Raw genomic sequence first — 20,541 nt, 5'->3', positions numbered from 1 at the left:
TTGCTTTTATTTCGTTACCACACAATACAAATATTAAAGTAAAAAATATGTATCAATGCAACTTTCATGAAGTAAACTTTTTCTAAAAGTCTTCCTTCTGCCCTAAAAAATAGTCCCTGACCATGAACAGCAACAGAAGTTACATTTTTATGCCATTAGATGGCAGCAAAGACTGTCTTTATAGGTGTGTCAGTCAGTAGCGAAGACTTTTACATTGAAAAGACTGAATTGTTGTGAACACGGAACAAGACGCAACTGACAAATGCTTTGACTAGCGCTGTCAGTCACAGGAAAACCCCTTAACTGTTAAAAGGATAAGGTGATACGTTGGACATTTAAACTGATTTTTTATTATGAACATACTCACTCACTCGATCTCTTTCTCACAATACTCTTCTACATAATACAGTAAACTTCAATGAACAGTATCAATTGAGAAGAAACAGTTTACATTGCTAAGAGTGGTTGCTAAGGGTGTTGTGTAGTGATACACAGAACTGTTGTGTGAAGTGGTCATAGTCGTGTTTTATCGTGAATAAAACACAGCTATTGACCAATCAGAATCAAGGACAGGAACTAACCGTTTTATAATTCAAAATAATATAATGTCTGCCTCATTCTGCAATAAGACACTCGACTGACACTGAAGTGAGTTTGGAGTAAAAACGTAATGTTTGGTGCGTTTTGCTTTTCAAATGCACATAGTAAATGACTCAAACTCACAGCGTTTACAGAGACCATTTACTCTATGAAACATTATTGTTTAGCACATTATAAACATCTACGTCTTTAGAAGATATCCATGAACACAGTATTTCACAGTAAACGCTGGTTTAAACATTCTAATATTCATCATCTTACAGTGTAAACACTCATATTTAGGGCTGTGAATCTTTGGGTAGACAGTGATTTAATTCGATTCACGATTCATAGGTGTTCGATTCGATTCAAGAATGATTTTTGCAAATTCAGAAAGATTCGATATTCACATTAAAATTCAATGCGATTCGATCAATTCGATTTGATTCTGCATTTTATTATGAATTCATAGGGTTATTGAAATGCTTCCCTCAATGTGTCTTAGTCAGGGTGGGAATTACACAGCAGCCTTCAGGAGATAAGAGTAAGGGCAAAAGACGAACAAACAAACAAAAAACTTTTGTCCATTGTTAATGTTAGTTCATGTTAGTTCTTAATGATGCTACATAACTTTATTTTAATAGCCTATAAAAATTGGCATTTGTGGAAATTTACATAAGCCAAAACTTTAAAGGGGCTTTAAAAGTATTGTTAGGCCTAGTTCATATATAAACTAGTGGAGGATAGTGTTAAAGGCTACACAACCATAGAGTGTTCCAGGTACATTAAACATACTAATGCTTACATGGAGAGACTACCCTAGAATATCATGCACTTTCCCAACTAATCCTGAACTAACTTTTCTTCACGGAATAGTAAGAAAAGCTCTCTTTGTTTTCTTTATACAGAGCATTTTCCTTACGATGATTCTGAAAGAAAACACACTGGATTTCTACTGTAGCTATAGCAACTTTAATGCGCATCTGATTGATAAACCTCGCGCTCTTATGTCAGTGTTGTAAATGTTGTAGTTATTTCAGCAGTTTCCTTCATACCTTCAGTTTAACGACATTAAGTTCATAATTTAATTTATCATCCATTGAACTGTGAGTATGCATTTAGACACTTACATTATGTGTTTGCTTAAAACTTCAGTATTTTATCTTATTGAAAATAATGGTGACGTTTCCACGCATAAGCGTTTTATTTCAACCGCGCAATGACTTGGCAGCTTTATCAATGGCTTGAGCAGTTTGGCCGGTCCTGAGGAGAGCTCAAACGTGGGCTTATCGGACAGAGCACAAGCTCAATCCAGTGAGAGGCGGTAAAAGAGTGCAGCCGCGAGTATCTGTGAAGGAGAGCTGTGACGGGAGGGTGCAAATGACGACGCACAAAGTCTCCCATCAAATCGCGCATGTAGAAATTTAATGTTTATATATTTTAAAGCACTGATTCGCTACAGAATCGCAATTAATCCGATTCTTAGCAAGTTACATCTATTATCGGCCTAAATTAACGATTCACGATTCAAAAAACATGTTTCAAGATCAATGCATATGCATCATCAGGATTTATAGGTTAGCACATAGACCAATTAGCATGTCAATGCTGTGCAGCACGTGGGTTCAGTCACATTAAAGATAATGAGCAGACGCTTGAGAAACTGTACCTCTTGTTAGTTCCATATAGATTATATAAACAGAATATTTGTTTCCAATATAACCATTTAAAAGTAGACATTTAAGCTTTCTAAAGACATATCTCTCATGTCTGTATAGCAAGTATTCACTAAGTTCAGAGCACTGCATTTCAGAAAAAAAGTTCACAGAGACTGAGACAGCAGTAAGCGTACCCAGTTTTCTTTATTTTAGAAAAGCACAAAGTTTTGTTGTTATTGTGAGTGTACTCAAATAAAAGTAGACACTTAAAAGCTTTGAATGATGTATAACACTTATCTGTATGACCAAAATCGACGGAGTATTTTGAGTCTCATTCACACTTATAAGAAAACCGCTGACCCCAGGGGGCCACCCGGCAGAGGAGCCATTGAATACTTTCCAGCAAACAGAAGAAAAACTGTTTAATGTGACAAGTGAACTTAAAGTGGGTGTCATCAGTAATACTTACAATTACACCTGCTCGATAACCACTAAAGACAGTACAAAGGTCAGCTACTCTGGAAAAAGCAAGGTAAATTCTCATTCTGAAGCATTTGATTGGTCAAAATTCTGTGCAGTGCAGGATGAGTCATCAGTGTTTTTGCTCTGATGTTCTGGAATAATGTTCTTTATATATAAATATAAACCAGATAAAATGTGTTGAACATGGCCATAGCGGCTGAGATATTATTCAAAAAGATGTAACCCTAATTTCTTTCCATCCAGGTTGGGAATTGGAGGTGTTAGGAAGAATGCATTTTGCTAATTTCTCCTTGATCTCTTATCCTGTTTTTAAGTTCATCTTTCCTGTTTTTAATCTGTTGTAGTCACGTACATCTTTGATTAATGTCTTGTTATTTCCTATAAGTGCCACCTGTTTAAGTTGGCTTAATGGGAGAGTGAATTGGACCGAGATGTAATGAGGAAAGGAAAAAGTCTTCGGTAAGTGTTCCTTTTTTCCTAGCAGAGAATTTGGACACTTGCCTGATGCTGTCCTCGGTACTGTATTGCCTAGACTCATGCGAAGTCTCACTCAACGTAAAAAAAAAATCGAGAAGAGAGGTTTTTTTTGGGATATTTATTTAAATATTAGATTTTAAAACCTATTGTTTCCAGTAAGGCAGGCGGGGTCGACCATTGTTTTAATAATGAACTGTGCAGTTTGACTAAAGTGACAGCAAAACAGAGTAGAACAACTAACAACCTCTACAGAGTGTGTTTTGGTTTGATTGTGTATGGAAAAACAGACAGTAATAATTCTTAGAAACAAAAATCCACCCAGATATTGGCTTGTCGTTTGTTTGGCCACAGTCCAAATTGTACACGTTGTGACCGTAACAAAGAAACGCAGTGTTTTCTGAAGTAAGTCCGTTTTCCCATGCAAATTAATTTGAGGAAACTGTTTGGTTGTAAAATGGGTCAAAATATTTCTAGACCACTGCAGATGAGACATCTATTGACTTTATGTTCAGAAATTCAAAAGGATTTTGGGCAGAACCCTTTGTATTAAATTTGGCAGGGTGGTCAGAATCAGTTTCACAATTGGATCCATATCCCAGGACAGGGTCCTTTAAGAAAGCAGATATGGACTCTATGTAATCTATGGTTGTCCAAGGGTGGGGCGACCCACAGTGGAATATGCTGTATATGACTGAATCTTATAAAGTTTGGAAACAGATGAAAAAAGTTTGGGATCAGAGTCCACACAAACCTAATAAAAATGAAAAAGTGCAGACAGAAGAAGTGCAGTCAGCATCAGTGAAGGCAGAAAGACTCCCACAGGCTACAGGTGTTTCCGTTCCCACGCTCGCGTCTCACTCACCCAACCAGAAATTGAAACAGGAAATAAAACAGGGTTTCGTGTGCGGCACCCCTGCCTCCACAGCCTGTGCTTTCGATTTACCCCGATTTAAAAGAGCTGCAAGCAATGACAGAATGTGCCCCTAGCATTTCAAGTGTACAAAATGCAATGATGTGATTGTGGGACAGTAATTCAATTGGCCTAAAACCCACAAAAATGTCAGACATCGAGACGATATATAAGGGCTTACCGAGTGCGTCAAACCCTACTTAATTTGTAGTCCTTAAGGACACATACATATGCACAGCTCTCAGGCCCAGACTACAGGTCAATACTATTTTCAGTATTAGACTTAGACATCACAGAAGATGTGCTTCTTGAAAAGTGCCCAGCACTGGCACTAGTTAATGGCAAAATAGAAGGGGAAATAGTTAATAGATCTCCAAAAACACATTTCAGGGTTAACCCTGATAGTGTCAGCACCTTTTTTTGGACAACTAAAGGCTTTCTTTGAAAGCAGAGCGGGCAGCAGACAGGATCTGTCACATGCTGCAAATACTAAACAGGGAAAGAAAGAGTCACCATCCGCTTTGTCACACGGTTTAGAGAAGCATGAGTAGAGATTTCAAGGCTGCCTGTAGACGATTGCTATGAAAGCCCTGTTTATAAATAAATGTCTTAACATGAATCAGCAATAGGCACAATTGATTAGATTACAACAAATGATCTGGTAGAGAAAAACATTGAGCAGTTCTGTGAATAATAAGGGAACTTGATGCTTCTGGTGGGTTTGAAACAAGTGTAAACAGGAAACTGCTATGACAGCTGTTGTGGCATCCACAGGCAGAACGGAACCAGCAGCTGCAGCGCTAAGGCATTATTTGCTACAACTGTGGCAGAAAAGGCCACATGAGCAAGGACTGCTGGTGTAAGCCACAAGGCCAGCAAACATCAGCAATGCCCAGGTAACAGAAATAATCGACACAGCAGCAGCCACGATACCAGACTATGTGGCATAACTCCCGGCAACAATAGGGGTGCCTACAGAGTGATATCAGTTCCAGCTTCTCGATGATTAACAGTCTTTCTCAAATAACCCACATCTGAATCTTCGGGTTAAATGGAAATGATTTTTTTGTTTTTGATTGACCATAATTCCTGACTCTCATTAAATCTTTTAGAATAAGTTAGGAATGGAAATTAATATTTTGATGAAAACTCTCGCTACAGCTTTCTGTTAAGCCATTGCCAAATCCAGCGGGATGCAGAGTGAGTTGACTGGCGGAACACTCACACACACAGAGGCCTACTGCTGAGAAGTAAAATCCAAATTATGGTCAAAATTAAGGATGACACTGGCCTTGTTGATGTTGAGCTCTACCAAGCTAAATTGGAAAACCACAACACTCACATCGTCCATGTATATTACTGATTAACCCAGTCTCTAATGCAGATGGTACAGGTTGCGTTTAACTCGGGACCTGCGCAATTATTCAATTAATCATACCATTGGCACCAATCGTTCTCTTACAGAAAAAATACATGAACTTCACATGTGCAAAAACACATGTGGGTCACATGTGACCACATATACATGTATTTTGCACATGTGAAATTTAACATGTGAAAACATGTTAGAAGCACATGTGAAAATATGTGAATCACATGTGAAACATGTTTTGCACTAAGGAAATGTGTGCTTTTGGAACGTTTCCCATGTGAAAAATGTGTGAAACACCCATGTGATGCAGGTAAAATTCCCATGTGAAGCATGTAATATTCCCATGTGAAACCCATGAGATCGCACGTGAAATGTATATTCCCAATGTGAGATCCATGGAGTAACATTTGAAACCCATCAACAATCACTTCTAATATAAATCAACAATGTATGTTACACCTATACCCCATATACACCTGTAATTTAATTTGAAACCCATGTAAAATCATTGAGCAATATACGACAGAAAACAGTACCATGTTCTTCTGTAGGGCCTATAGCCATGTTTTCCCAAAATGAAAACAATTAACCAATTCAAATTTAGCTTTTATTAATCTCAAAATATGCAATGAAAATTTAATGTTTAAAACATACAAAAGAGCAAATATTAATATTACACATGAAAAAAAAAGAAAACTCTAAAAACTCTGTTTGTGTGTAAGTGCATGTGAGTGAATGGGTCTCAGTCCTCTTTGTCTCCTTCAGCAGGCTTCCTGTTTAGGGATTGAAAAACAAAATCAAAGATTAGGGCAGTACAAACAAGTCTATCCTGATAAATTACACTTTATTTATTTTCTCTCTGAATTTTAGGATTGGATCTGTTAATGTCACATGATGAATGGTCTATGTATATTGGCAGTACTCAAAAATATAAACAAGCAGACCCACAGCATGCCCTCTAGAAGACATCCAAAACTGAGTTCTAAGGATTACACAATCATTAGTATCTTTGTTGGTCAGTTAAGGTTTTAATGGCATGCCCACCAAGGTTTCTTGGCATGTAACAATATAAAAACTTATACAAGGCCTTTAAAGTTAACTTTGGATAAAAACTTGATTTAGTGTCATCAGTATCTTAGCATTACAGCAGGGGTGCCCAATACTGTGCCTAATTATCAAGTGTTTCTGAAGATCTTATTTACCTGTTTCAGCTGTGTTTGATTAGAGCTGGAGCTGAACTAGGTAGATCTCCAGAAACATGATTGGGCACCCCTAATTTGCAGTATAATAGGTTACAATTAGGGATTCACCAATACCATTTTTTAAGGACCAAGAACGAGTAACGATACTTTTTTCTAGTGAATGTAGGACAGATTCTTTATTACGCTAATGAAAAAAGTAATAATTTTTAGGTGCTTGTCACAAACTTAAAGAACAAAAATTTCAGTGTCCAATAACCTTCAAAGGCAGAATTACCAATATATATAATTGTTGTTATATAAAAAGAAATTTACAAATTACAAACAACAAATACTATAGAGATACAATTAAATATACTTATTTTTTCAGATACAGTAGGTTTATTTACCATGTATACATTTATTTAACATATTTTGTTGTTTTATTAACATTAATGACAAATATAGGCTACGTCCCTTTAAGACCGAATCCATGGATACTGACACACATCCTGTTTTCACCCAAATGTTTGCGTCCACTTAAGCCATAATCTACTGTACTTTACGTGAGATACTCCACACGATGGACATTTTGACAACTATGTGTGCATTTAACCATTCAGGCACGAGGAGAACCGATCGCGTGCTGTCTGAGAGAACTGGGATCGCGCGCAATTAAGAGAGAGCTGGTCTTGTCATTCAGCACGATTCCACCCATCCCGCCTTCACTAATCGATAACGAATTGTGATTGAAAGCATGCAGTTCGCAATGCGTGTGTTGTCATCATTAATTGTGAAGTATTTCCACACCCCTGAGGCTGACATTGTTTCTGCTGCTGCGGCCGGTGTCTCTGTGCACGAAAATTCTGTCAGTTACGCCACGTGAGGTATCGGTCTTTGGTATCGGGGTATTTTTACGAGTACAAGTACGTGGAGCTTGGTATCGGTATCGGTGCATCCCTAAATGTTCACGTTTCTGCTTGCCTCCGGAGATCTTTACATTTTTTTGTGCGATGCACACCTTAATCTCAGCATCTCCGGTGCCAGGGTGTTTCTTTTTGACATGGTCTGTAAGAAATGAGAGGCTTCATTAAATATTTTTGTGTTTCCATGTGCACAAATAGCAAAAGAGAAACTCCCCAGCAAGCAATAGCCGTCATTTCACCGTCTCGGTTAACTATAGACCCGATACAGTCCGGCTATGTGTAACCCTTTTAGCCAATATAATCTTTAATTTGGTTACATGTCGTTTTTGCCAAAATAACTTGCGAGATGTATGATATTCTATCATGTAAGCGAAGTCAACATGATTACAAGGTGTTTGGTTTCATATCTTTGACATGTTATAATGCAAAGGGCTGTGCGTAGCCATGATTTAGCTCGTAGTCAGACTGGCTATTGTAGCCCACCTGTAGTCAATCCTGATTTACTGTATTTTTTGGACAGGAAGTGCATGAAATGGTTGATATCCCATCATGTTTGCAATGCCAATGATATCTACAAGATGTAAGTGTCATTTCATGACATGGTCTATCTGTAGTCACGATTTAGCTCTGAATTGGATAGGCTATGTGTAGTCTGCTTTTAGTCCACCCAACGAAATCGAGGCAATCTGTAGTCTAATTTTATACAGCTTGGCTATATCCCTGATTCAGACCAGCAATGAGTGTAGTGTAGATGTAGCAAAAATTGTTTACAAGTCATTTTTGCCCACAAAGCTTGGAATGCATGATATCATCAAATGCAACAAATAATCATTTAATAAATAATATATAAAATGTAATAAATAATCAAACAATCATACACATTCTACTATATACATATACACAATGTAGAGAGTTCAAGAAATTACAATTAGAATTCTCAACCGCTAGATGGCAACTGTGGCCCTGCTGAGACATGACTACTGGCAACGCGAGACTTGAAAGTTAGAGATCACTGTTGCTAGATCTCGAGATAAACTTTTCCGCCATTTTAATTACGTCGAACTGGCGAGAGCAAGCATCAACGTGAAAAATTATTTCCTGCTTTTGGTCTTGTAAGTATTTGTGTTTTTCGTTTTGATATGTTCATTTCTTGGATTTCAAGACACTAGGGTTATTGCAAATTATCCAGCATACAGTCAACAAAGGCACAACAATATACAGAACAGAACGTGTACATTCAAGCAAATTGCACAAACAATGAAATTCCCCAAGTATCCACCTTGTTGTTCTAATGCAATCATGGTGGCTTAAAACATGTGATGTTTTAAAGGGTTAACCCCAAAATGAAAAACTCTTGTTCATCTTCGAACACAAATTAAGATAATTTTTTTGACAGAATGCCGTAACATTTCCTTTCATAGACTGCCTGTGCAACTACCAATTTGATGCTTCAAAAAGTTCATAAAGAGATTGTAAAAAATAATCCATTTGAATTGAGTGGTTTACTCCAAATTTTATGAAGAGAATTGATTGTATGTTATGATAATTTAGGCTTTTACTTGCATGTGGATAGTAAGTTGATAATACTAGCTCAACTGAACCAGAATTACGTACAAGAACAAACATCTTCCTGAAGCGCAAACGTGCTGCATAATAGCCGTTAGGGCTGTGTATTGCCAAGAATCTGCCAATACGATACGTATCACGATACAGGGGTTACGGTACGATATACTGTGATATATTGCGATACTGTAAGAAAGGCGATACATTGCATTATTTCTTGTTTTTTTTAGAAAAAAGAATGTAATTCTAGAAAGAAAACAGTCATGAAGAACACACCACCATTCATAAAACCTGACAAACAAATTTATTTTATGTAATCAATACAGTATCATTTGCATTTATATTACTAATCACTGCTTTGTGCAATCTAAGGGAAAATAGTAAAGTGACTGCAGGATTTTTATGTGTATATGTTTTAAAGGTTCACAGTATAGCAGTTTTTAATTTCTAAACTATTGAACAACTAGTGCATAGTCCATTTCATGACTGAATGTCTGTTTATTTTATATGTAATACTGTAAAGATGCTTGCTTTAAAGCAGTCTAATGTATAAAGTGGATTTTTACATGGCCTATTCGGCAAACAACTGGCTCTTGGCGATCTCCTTAATGGTTTCTTTATAGTTGAAGCCAAAATGAGTCCACACTTCAGCTCTGTATGCAGCGGGAGTGGAATAATTCTATCGTCTTGTGAGCTGGGTTTGCTAATGCTAACGCTAGTGATGCCACCTTTCGCTTATCCGGCTATGCGTCAGTTTACGTTCTGAGATAACGCTGACATCTAGCGGTTGGGTTTTATACAGTCTGTGTTTAAACCGAATACAAATCCACGAAACTTGGATGTAATTAATAAATATTGATAGTGTTTTTGAGAATCAATACAGTATCGCCAAACATAATATCGCAATATCATGTGTATCGATATTTTCCTACACCCCTATCGGCCGGCGGATATATTGGGCTGTTTTTTGGCATTTTTTAATAATCGGCATCGGCTGATGTGCTGCAAATTAGGCCGATTAATAGGCAGGCGTGATTGCCATTCCACCGACATAAAGGACCAGTTATACTTAATTTTCCGCATTCCGCTGCATCTCACGCACATTTGAGCATGCAAGCCTTCAAGTATACTTCTTTGTCCGTGAACACGGAAAAAATGGATTTAGTGGACTGCTGTTTTTAGGCTCACAAGTCACTCACACATGCCCTGTTGTACATGCGGACGGGGTGTGCAAGCCTTTAACCAGCTGTAGTTTAGGCTACAGGTAGGTGCGGGTACCAAAACCTGGTAACGGTTTTTCCAGCACTCAATGCAGTTATGAGCAGCAGGCTATGTGAAATGGGTGAACTCTTATTTTTGTTATCACTTAGATTATGGCTATTTGACTTACAGTATAGAAGCATGCTTGAGAATAGTTTTAGAAGGTGCTTAAAAAGTTGAGCCATGTATTATTATTACTATGAATTAGGCTACTACTAAGTTAATTTAACAGCCTAGATTTTTAATTACCTATTTAATATTTAACGTATAAATTATTTTTAATGCACTGATTGGAGAGGCTTGTGTTGTTCAATAAATATTTAATTTAAGCAAGCAAACTTCTTATTACTTAACTGCATCATATATCGGCCATTGACTGCCCTGATTTCTAAATATCGGCATCAGCCAGAGAAAAAACCCATATCTATTGATATTCACAGTTCCCTTGTCTCCCGGACTCCATTTCCCATCATCCTCTTGTCTCCACACCTGCACTCACTTCCCTCATCATCTCCCCATCAGCACTCAGCACCTGCACCTGGACTTCATCATCAGCACTGCCTTTATAATGGACTCACTCCCGGTCCGTTCTTAATGTTATGTACTATGTGTTTGGTGTTCTCCTCCGTTGTTCATTAAAGTGCCTGTTATTGTGGATTTCCTTGTACTGCCTCGTCTCTACACCAGCGCCTGTAACACCTCTACTGCATTACACACGAGAATGAACCTCATTGATTACGCAGCACCTTTAAGCTTCCGGGAGAGGTTTGTTCTTGTGCTCCATCCATGTTAGGTTGAGCTTCAGCTTATGATCACTGATCAGTGTTTACATGCGAGTAAAATGAAATGAAATCTGTTCATCATAAAAAGCAATCTATTCTCTTTAGAAAATTTGGACTAAACCGCTTGATTCAAATGGATTATTTTTTACAATCTCTTTATGAAGTTTTTTAAGCATCAAAGTGGTAGTTACAATAGCAGTCTATGGAACAAAATCTGACAGCATTCTGTCATCAAAAAGATCTTCATTTGTGTTCTGAAAATGAAAAGTATTACTGTTTTGGAACAGGTAGGTGAGTAATTAATTACAGAATTTTTATTCTGGGATGAACTATCCCTTCAAGTATCTTTTACATGTTAATCAGAAATATATGTGGCCGTGACAATGAAGAGCTTAAAATTGTGGAAAAAGCCATTAATTAAATTGGTTATTAGACATTTTGATTTCTAATCATATTATGATAGTACTAGTCAGATGTTTTTATGTGATAACAGTGATAAATAATCAAGTATAATGTTACTTTTATTATCATATTCAACAGTTATGGATCCCAAATACTTGAGAGAATGGCGTCGACTGAGAGGACGAGTTAATGCTCTTGCAACATCAAGTAGCAGCTTGGATGAATCTCAGTTACAAGGAGATGCATCTGGGAAGGGTCCATACATGGAAGGAGATATTTCTGGGGAGGGCCTGTCCACACAAGGACAATTGGTGAGGGGCCATCTTTGGAAGGAGATGTTGAAGAGGGTGCATCAGCTGGAGACTATGGATACAAGGAAACTGCAGATTCCAGTGACTCTAATACCGAGATTGATATTGATGATTCCAATGATATGCCATCATTACACAAAGATTTGGCTGAATGGGCAACAACAACAAATCAAACACATGCTTCGCTAAATAAGCTGCTTGGAATCTTAAGAAAACATGGACATACACTTCCAAAAGACAGCAGAACTCTGCTAGCAACCCCGTCAGGGTTTGAAATTAAGAATATATGTGGTGACCACTATACATACTATGGCTTGGAGCCGGGAATTCTCCATTACCTTTCCCAAAACCCATCATTTACAGGCAGTATAGACATTACTATCAATATAGATGGTCTGCCAATAGTCAAGTCCAGTAAAACACATTTCTGGCCTATTCTTGCAAAACTGGATAAGGCTGAGCCATTTCTGGTTGCTCTATACTATGGCAATAGCAAACCTGACCCTGTTCATGACTATCTTTGTGATTTAATTGAAGAATTGCAGATGCTTATGCAAAATGGTGTCCCACACAAAACCACAGTGCTCAAAGTAACACTGTGAGCATTCATATGTGATGCTCCAGCTTCACATAGAGCATATCTAAAGTGCATCAGAAGCCATAATGCTTTGCATGGATGTGAGCGTTGTTTGTCAGTGGGCACATCAGTTGAGGGAAGGGTTGTCCACTTAGATAAATTGTCTTGTGAGAAACTCACTGATGATAAATTCAGTCAGTTGCAGTATCCAAACCATCAGAAGGAATCTACACCTCTAGCCCAACTGGGGATAAAATGTGTCACACAGTTTCCTCTTGACCACATGCACCTCATTTTTCTTGGAGCAGTTAAAAGATTACTCACATTTTTGTTGCGATGCCCAGCTATTTGCAGGTTGCAAAAAGGGCAGAGTGAAAAAATCAGCCAGAAGTTGATACAGCTTAAAGGTGCGATGCCGGCCGAGTTTGCCAGGCAGCCAAGATCTCTCATTGAATTGGATCGTTGGAAAGCAACAGAACTACGGCCATTTCTGTTGTATACAGGACCACTTGTGTTGCAGGATGTGTTGTCTGTTGACCATTATCATCATTTCCTTTCATTATCAATTGGAATGTCTATTCTACTGGATGAAAATGATGCCAGAAGAGGACATTATCTCGAATATGCCCAAAACCTTCTGGAACATTTTGTAGATACCTCTTCTGAACTGTATGGGGAAACTTTCCCAACATACAACATCCACTCCATCAAACACATTGCTGATGATGTTTTCAACTTAAAGTGTTCCTTGAACGAGTTGTCCTGCTTTCCGTTTGAGAACCACCTTCAGTCCATAAAAAAATTGGTTTGAAATAGTAAAAATCCAGTTGTTCAGGTCACTAAAAGATTGGCTGAAAAGGCAAACACACAGGAACACATGAAGCAATGGAGGCGCAAACCGTACTCCATATCGACCAAGGCACCAAATTACTGCTTCATGTTGGAGACAGAGCAAATCGTGTTTGTGAGGGAAAAGAGGCAAGATGGAATGTTGATTGTGGATGTTATCGACCCAAAGGTCACAAAGCAACTATTTGATCTACCTTGCGAGTCAAAGCTGATTAACATTGTATATGTTGTGGAAAGTGACCTCAGCACAATGAAGAGGAAGCTTTTGGAGGCAAAGGATCTGCATAGGAAGGCTGTGTGTTTATCACATTCACAGGGATTTGCCATATTCCCCCTTCTCCATGTCTTCAAGGATTAACTGAAACTTGGTCCCATCTAATCTTTCTGGATGAGAATATTGCAGATGTCAGTTAATAAACAAGCACATATATGCCTATTGAATAAAATAAATAAGTTAAAAAAAAAAGTGTCATTCTTGTATTTGATTTATAGGACTGTCATTCATTCACTGTTTTTCATTGAGTGAAGATCACATAACAAATCTTTCATTTGTCCCATCCACAGGCCATTATGTCTCAAAGACTAAGGAATGCACCAAAAAAGAAAAGTTATGAAGACTACGTCCAAGGTTCGTTCAATTTTCACCTTTTCAGTTTCTGCTACAGTTTTGTTGATGCAGGTCAAAATCTCAGAATTGATTTGATAATACCATGGCAATATTGAAATTTATTTTAGATATGAGCTCATCTGAGTCCTTGCTGCCATCACCACCACCAAAGAAGCGCAAGGGTAGTTGTGCTGTTTATTTTGTTTGTAAAACTACTTAAAGTTTTAAGATGTGTTATAACAAGTTTGTATGCATTTAGATTTGTAACTAGGCTATTGTAATTACATCTTTTGTTATATTAAAGTTCATTGGATGACAATGGAACATATTTCAGGAGCAGTAACAATCCAAGTTCTGTGGTGTGTCAGTCAGTCTGCTGTGACTCTTCCATTGAATGCTTGTGCATAGGATAGGATTGCTTTAATAAACATTACCTTTTGCATAAAACCATCAGTGTTTACATTACAGTTACATGATTTAAAATTTTTGATATATTTCTTTCATGTTATAGTTGCCACTGAAAAAATTTGGTATGGCTGCCAAAGCTGTCACTGCCTCAGGTAAGCATAACATTATAGTACAATAATTATTTTGACAATGTCCACATTAGTTATTTTTAATTTGCCTGTTTTCCAGAATTAGGTTAAATATCTAATATAAGGTTTAAATGGGTTAGTTCATTAATCGTCCTTGTAAACAAGCAAGACAGATCTAAAGCTTAACTGCTCTGATTGTAGTGTCATTGCATGGCTGGCATTGGTGTGAGTGGGTGAATGATTGACAGGAATTCTTTATCAAGCACTTTGCTGTAACAAATTTTATTATTATAATTTTTATATTATTATTATTATTATTATTTATTTATTTATTTATTTATTTTTTTTGGGCTATTTCCAGCGGAAAACTTTTCTTCTCCACCATGTAAGACATACAATATAGACATAACTGTAAATTCAGTTTATTTTATGATGCTTTTCTGTATTCACAGGGTGTAGTTGGCTTGTATGCTGCACTTTCCATTCATTTCTCAATTCATTAAATATCAATTTGAATATACAGTATCTCACAGAAGTGAGTACACCCCTCACATTTTTTAAAATATTTTATTATATCTTTTCATGTGACAACACTGAAGAAATGACACTTTGCTACAATGTAAAGTAGTGAGTGTACAGTTTGTATAACAGTGTAAATTTGCTGTCCCCTCAAAATAACTCAACACACAGCCATTAATGTCTAAACCGCTGGCAACAAAAGTGAGTACACCCCTCACTCACCAAAGAGTTCTGTTTCTTGCAATAAACCCAAGAAATCCAGGTAGTGTAAAACATTATTAGCAATGTTTTTAAAAAATAAACCATGGAGATATTTTTCACTCTGTTTGATGAATGAAGAAATGAATGGAATGCGACAGAGCACTGTATATAAATTCAAATACTTTCTGTTTAGAGTACAATGATGCTATGAGGCCATATTTGTATTTGAATAACTTTTTTTTCCTTTGTAGGTACTCAACAAACACAACAAGTCATTCTTTCTCCAATCATTGAAAAAAGTAAAAATAAATTATCTAAATTAATAATGATACTACAGTTATTACAAGGAAGTATAAGTAGTTATAGCTGTAGTGGACAAACAACATAACTGATTACCAGTGCTAGACAACAGACACCTTCAAAGTAGTCCTAAGTTACATATTGGTATTTCATCTATTGCTCTTGTAAATGTCCCCTTTTTTGCAATTGTTCTATACAATTTAATACATATTGCTTCCCATGACTCTAAAGGCACTCCACAGTCTCTGGACTCTACAAGTATTGAAACACCCAAACGTGAGAAATTCTTTGATTATTATAATTTTTAGCCAAATTGCTTCAATCCTGAGAAGGCGTATTACATTCACTTGATAAATTAATGAGATAAGTCATTAATTCAGGAAAACAAGCTCTGAATTTCTGAATTAATGACTTGTCCTTCATTAATTTGTTAAAAAGATGCAATTTATTTTAATTTTTTCTGAGATGAATGCAATACGCTTCCAGACATTACTGATCTTTATTTATTTATTATCCTTTAACAGGGACAAAAAAGACATTCAGGAGACATTTTTTAGAATTGCCAACACACACCTCAACCCCAGTTAATGGTAATGGCTAAACAAAACAGATAAGTCAAGACACAGCATACCAGATATTTCATTTGGTGGTTAAATACTCCACTAGTAATACTGTCTAATGTCATTACAGCTACCAGGAATCAGCGCCAATCGTCCAGGACTCCACAAGGCAGAAATGCCCAAGGTTAGTATGGACATGTTTTGCCAGTGTTCAGATGCTGATGTGAATATTCCAAATGGCAATAAATTCATGCTTCATTACAGTGACCGGGACTTGGCGCCAAACTGACAACACACCACAAGGTAACTCTGAAGACGACATAGGCCTACCTGAAATTAATAAGGTGGTTAAATACTCCACTAGTAATACTGTCTAATGTCATTTCAGCGACCGGGAATCAGCGCCAATCGTCCAGGACTCCACAAGGCAGAAATCCCCAAGGTTAGTATGGACATGTTTTACATGTTAAACACAGTTCAGACAGAACCATTTGGCAAGTTACTTGAGTTTATTGAACACAATTTATCTTTGGCGGTGTGGTTCCTTATGGGGGTTCTTGCTCCAAAATTAATTGAACATACAAGAGCTTTAACATTAACCCCCTGGAATCATCAACTTGGAAATATATCGACAATTAAGACACTTAGTAATGTCTTTAAAAGCAAACAATTGGTAATCATGTAGATGTGGCAGTGGGACGTCTATACTGTAGCTTGGTTATGAGGATAAGTGTCTCTCAGCAGTGAGGTCCATACTAGCCGGGACTTGAAAGCCTTAGTGATCTGAAACAAAAGAAGACGACAACCAGAAGGTGCACAGTAATATGCTCATGCTTATAATGGGTAGGAAGGGAGGGTTGCGAGCAGTTTGAGCATACTTACCGAGCAGTAATGCCACGCATATATGTCCCGTGTCTAATAGGAGAATGGTAGTGATTGGAGCGATTGACAGCTGACCGCATCAGCTGGTCACAGCACTATGCCTACGTGGCCTGACTGAACTAACGCTGCGCTCGATTTTGTGTTCATAGTAATAAGGAATTGTGGCAGAAACTTCTGAAGGTTAATGTTTATAGGAAGTACCATGTACATTGCAGCAGTGTGTCACAAGAAATAAAATGCAATATCCAGTACTTTTTCAACTTTTACTGAATGGAAATGGTTGAAAATTCAGAGGGCAGCAGAACTACTGTCCCCCAATTTGTCAGGGGAATTATGTTTTTCAAACTGCGTATCTATTACATGTGTTTGCTTGCTCCTTTTTTTTTCTTTTTTTTTTAAGAAAAACGAGACAAGTTCCCAATGTCAGACAAAAGTAAGTATCAATTTATTGTTGCAAAAAATATTTTTGGATTTTACTGAATCACGACCATGGGGTTAAATAAGGATTCTCTACTTTCTCTTTGACCTTCTGGGGTGCGCTTCCTGAAAGCATTGTTAGCCAACTAACATTGCAAGTTCTGTCGTTACTTACATAGTTCAACGATTTGGTGTTTCCCGAAACCATAGTTCACACGAACGTTCGCAAAATACATCGCAAACTTGTGTGGTTGGAACGACAGCTCTCGAGCTGTAGTTAGAAGCATAGTTTCCTGTTTTATGACATGTGGACTTAATAAATCGTTATCTCGAGCAAAATAAGCAAGCTGACACTAAGTACAATGTATATCTTTTATTTCAAATATATACAAATGTCATTTATACATTTTAGTTGGTCAAGAGATTTAAAGCACCTTTTTTGGAGAGTGCGCATGTGTGTACGTGCTCTAGTACGCAAAAACAAGCATTTGATTTAATCTGGAAATAAAGCAAAATAACTGAGGAAAATGAGAATTAGTCCTCTAATGCCATGTCCGTAATTTATAGCAGACTATCTAGTAATAATTCGATCTTAAACGGATTCATTTAATGAAGTTATTTCTCACCACCTGTGTGATGTCATTCACCAATGTGGTTGAACGACAGGTTTGCCGCAATACGGTTTTGGAAAATAGTCGTGACTAGCTAGTTGATTTGTTCTATGATGCATCGTGCTATGGTATTTCTGCAGTGAGTTACATTGTTGTTCGGGAAATGCACCCCTGGTTGATATCTGGCCACGGTACTTCTCTTTGTCTCATAGATGAGGAGGCAAGAGATTTGAGTTCAAATTGTCATACAAACTTTTTGTTATGGATGTATTGGAGTGGTCATACATCAGTATTGTAATGTAATCTTTGATGGTATTTTAAAGGAACGCAATGCCTTTGTTGTATTTAGGATTCCAAAGAAAAGTGCTGACGCAGCTTTTAGAAATTAAAGAAGAGCTCAGAAGAATTGGACAAAGCGTGGAACCAGACACTGTGTTCCACCTGTCTACTTTGGCCACTGAGGAGGAGTTCCGATAACTGAAAGGCAGTTGGAAAGTCGGGATATCCGGGCAGCAATGGTTAAAAAAAAAAAACACACATTCCAGAGCAACTTTTCCTCAGATCATTGACAGTCCATTGTTTATTTGAACTATAATATTGAGTTTATGACTGAACTATGGCTTGTTGCATACAGAGAGAGCATAAGCTTGTACAAGTTAAATAACATTAAGTTACAAATTGATTTTATAATAAAGCTTAAAGCTGCTGTCTGTAACTTTTTTATGTTCAAAATTTACAAAAACTATATAATTAGGATGTACAACATAAATAAATTTTCCAAACCGTGTTGTAGTCTTACCCTGAATCATTATGGTACACCTATAATAAGTGTTAATATTCTGACTATTTTAGACCGGTCTTGTAGGTACCACTGTGGAGTAGCACAGTACCTGCTTGACTCGTCATAGACATAAACAGAGAGAAGTAGCTCCGGCTTCAATGTTCTTCTGCAAGATGCATGCAGTTCTGTTAATTAACCACTACAGCACCAAAAGTGAAGGACCGCAGCTTTAAAAAGCAAATTATTTAAACTGGCAATATATAATTAGCAACTATAAAAAGTATCTAACATTATTACAATAGTGTAAATAGCTCAGATGTGCAATGCAGCATTAAAACCTAAACGGAACACAGAATGTAACAAAAGAAACAGTAGGTGTGAATGTATTAGTCCATGTACAGTTGAGGTTAAAATGTACTGGGCTACTTTTTAGTTACAGCAGCTATCGCTGTGTTGTAATTGAGTCAGTTGTGCCAGACAATTATTGAGACAGAGACAGATTGTGGGGGCCACATTAGGAAAAAAGCTATTTCTCAGTCTTGAGGTGCAGGCCGTCAGTATGCTGAAATAACGAGTTTTTTTAGTGTTAGTGATGGAAAACTGGCAGGTCAATGGGCATCAACGTTTAAGGTTGGTAAACACGGTTTTTAACATGAATTAATAATGAACTGCACTTATACAGCATTTTTTAATCTTTGTTAATGTTAATTTCTACATTTACTAATACATTATAAAAAAAAAAAACATTGTTAACATTAGTTAATGCAGTGTGAACTGAGATGAACAATGGACAACTGTATTTTCATTTACATTAAAAAGAATAGTAAATACAGTAAAAAATGTGTTGCACATGTTTAGTTCATGTTAGTTAATACATTACCTAAAGTTTAACTAATGAACGTTATTGTAAAGTTTTTCTGTACTCTGAGGCATAAAATACTACATGCCAAGTACTGACATTTGCTTGTGTTATTCAGGTGTCAAAGTTGTGTAAAACTGGTGGGAAAAACCCCAAAGATAGTGCCAGATGGATGTTGGACAGGTAAAGCCTATAAAATGTGCAACATTAATTAAACATTGTGGTGTAAATACTAAATAATAATAATAAAATAAGTCTTTCATGTGGTCACAACGCAAATCAGAAATGTACAAAACATTTCTTTTACCAGTCGTTTTTATATGTCAGTCTTTGTCTGCAATTGTTAACCACCCTAAATTGTATTATATTTTAGGGTTTTAAAAAATTCTCTGATGGCCAAATTTAATATGAAGGGGGGTGGACTAATGCGGAAGGAGGCTTTCGAGGGCACAGCATTGTTCTCTGTCATTTAGAGGTATGTGGGTGCGTGCAAACAGTGACCTGACAACTTATCTGTTTTTAGGCTGAACAGTGATACACAAAATATCTTTTTTTTTTCTTTTTTTTCTTTCTTTTTTTTTTTTTTTAAAGAACTGGTTGAATAATTTCTTTTAATGTGACATCAGGCTATATTGATATAAATGCTTTGAAAAATATATCAATATATTTTTAAAAACTATTGACCAGCCCTAGTGTGCATCTAAACAAAAGAGAATGACTCCCTGTCAAAATTAGTGTAATTAAAGTAAAAAACTTAAATTTGTTGGAAATAAAACCAACAATTGTTAACCTTTTTTTGTTTTACTTTTGTCATTGTTTTATATTATTATTATGTTAAGTTGTAAATTGTTCCTTTTTTTAAGTTTATTTGTAAAATTGAATTTTCCTTATGTTTTTATAATTTTGTATTATCTTGAGTTCTTTTTCTAAATAAAACCTTT

The 20,541-nt window shown here is 36.7% G+C and overlaps 1 protein-coding gene and 1 long non-coding RNA gene across 2 annotated transcripts in view; both read left to right on the top strand.

Annotated features, from left to right (window-relative positions):
• Nucleotides 1-20,541, top strand: part of LOC127508724 (NACHT, LRR and PYD domains-containing protein 12-like) — a 506,035-nt gene that overhangs the window by 171,814 nt on the left and 313,680 nt on the right. The gene's annotated exons all lie outside the window — the stretch shown is intronic.
• LOC127509014 (uncharacterized) lies at nucleotides 15,949-16,492 on the top strand. Its single transcript, XR_007929097.1, has 4 exons — nucleotides 15,949-16,080; nucleotides 16,181-16,234; nucleotides 16,315-16,353; nucleotides 16,439-16,492. It is a non-coding gene; the product is annotated as an uncharacterized LOC127509014 (long non-coding RNA).

Source organism: Ctenopharyngodon idella, chromosome 3 (assembly GCF_019924925.1).
Source record: "Ctenopharyngodon idella isolate HZGC_01 chromosome 3, HZGC01, whole genome shotgun sequence".
Taxonomy (NCBI): domain Eukaryota; kingdom Metazoa; phylum Chordata; class Actinopteri; order Cypriniformes; family Xenocyprididae; genus Ctenopharyngodon; species Ctenopharyngodon idella.
Note: the sequence above shows the minus strand (reverse complement) of the source record. Positions and strands in the feature narration are given on the sequence as shown.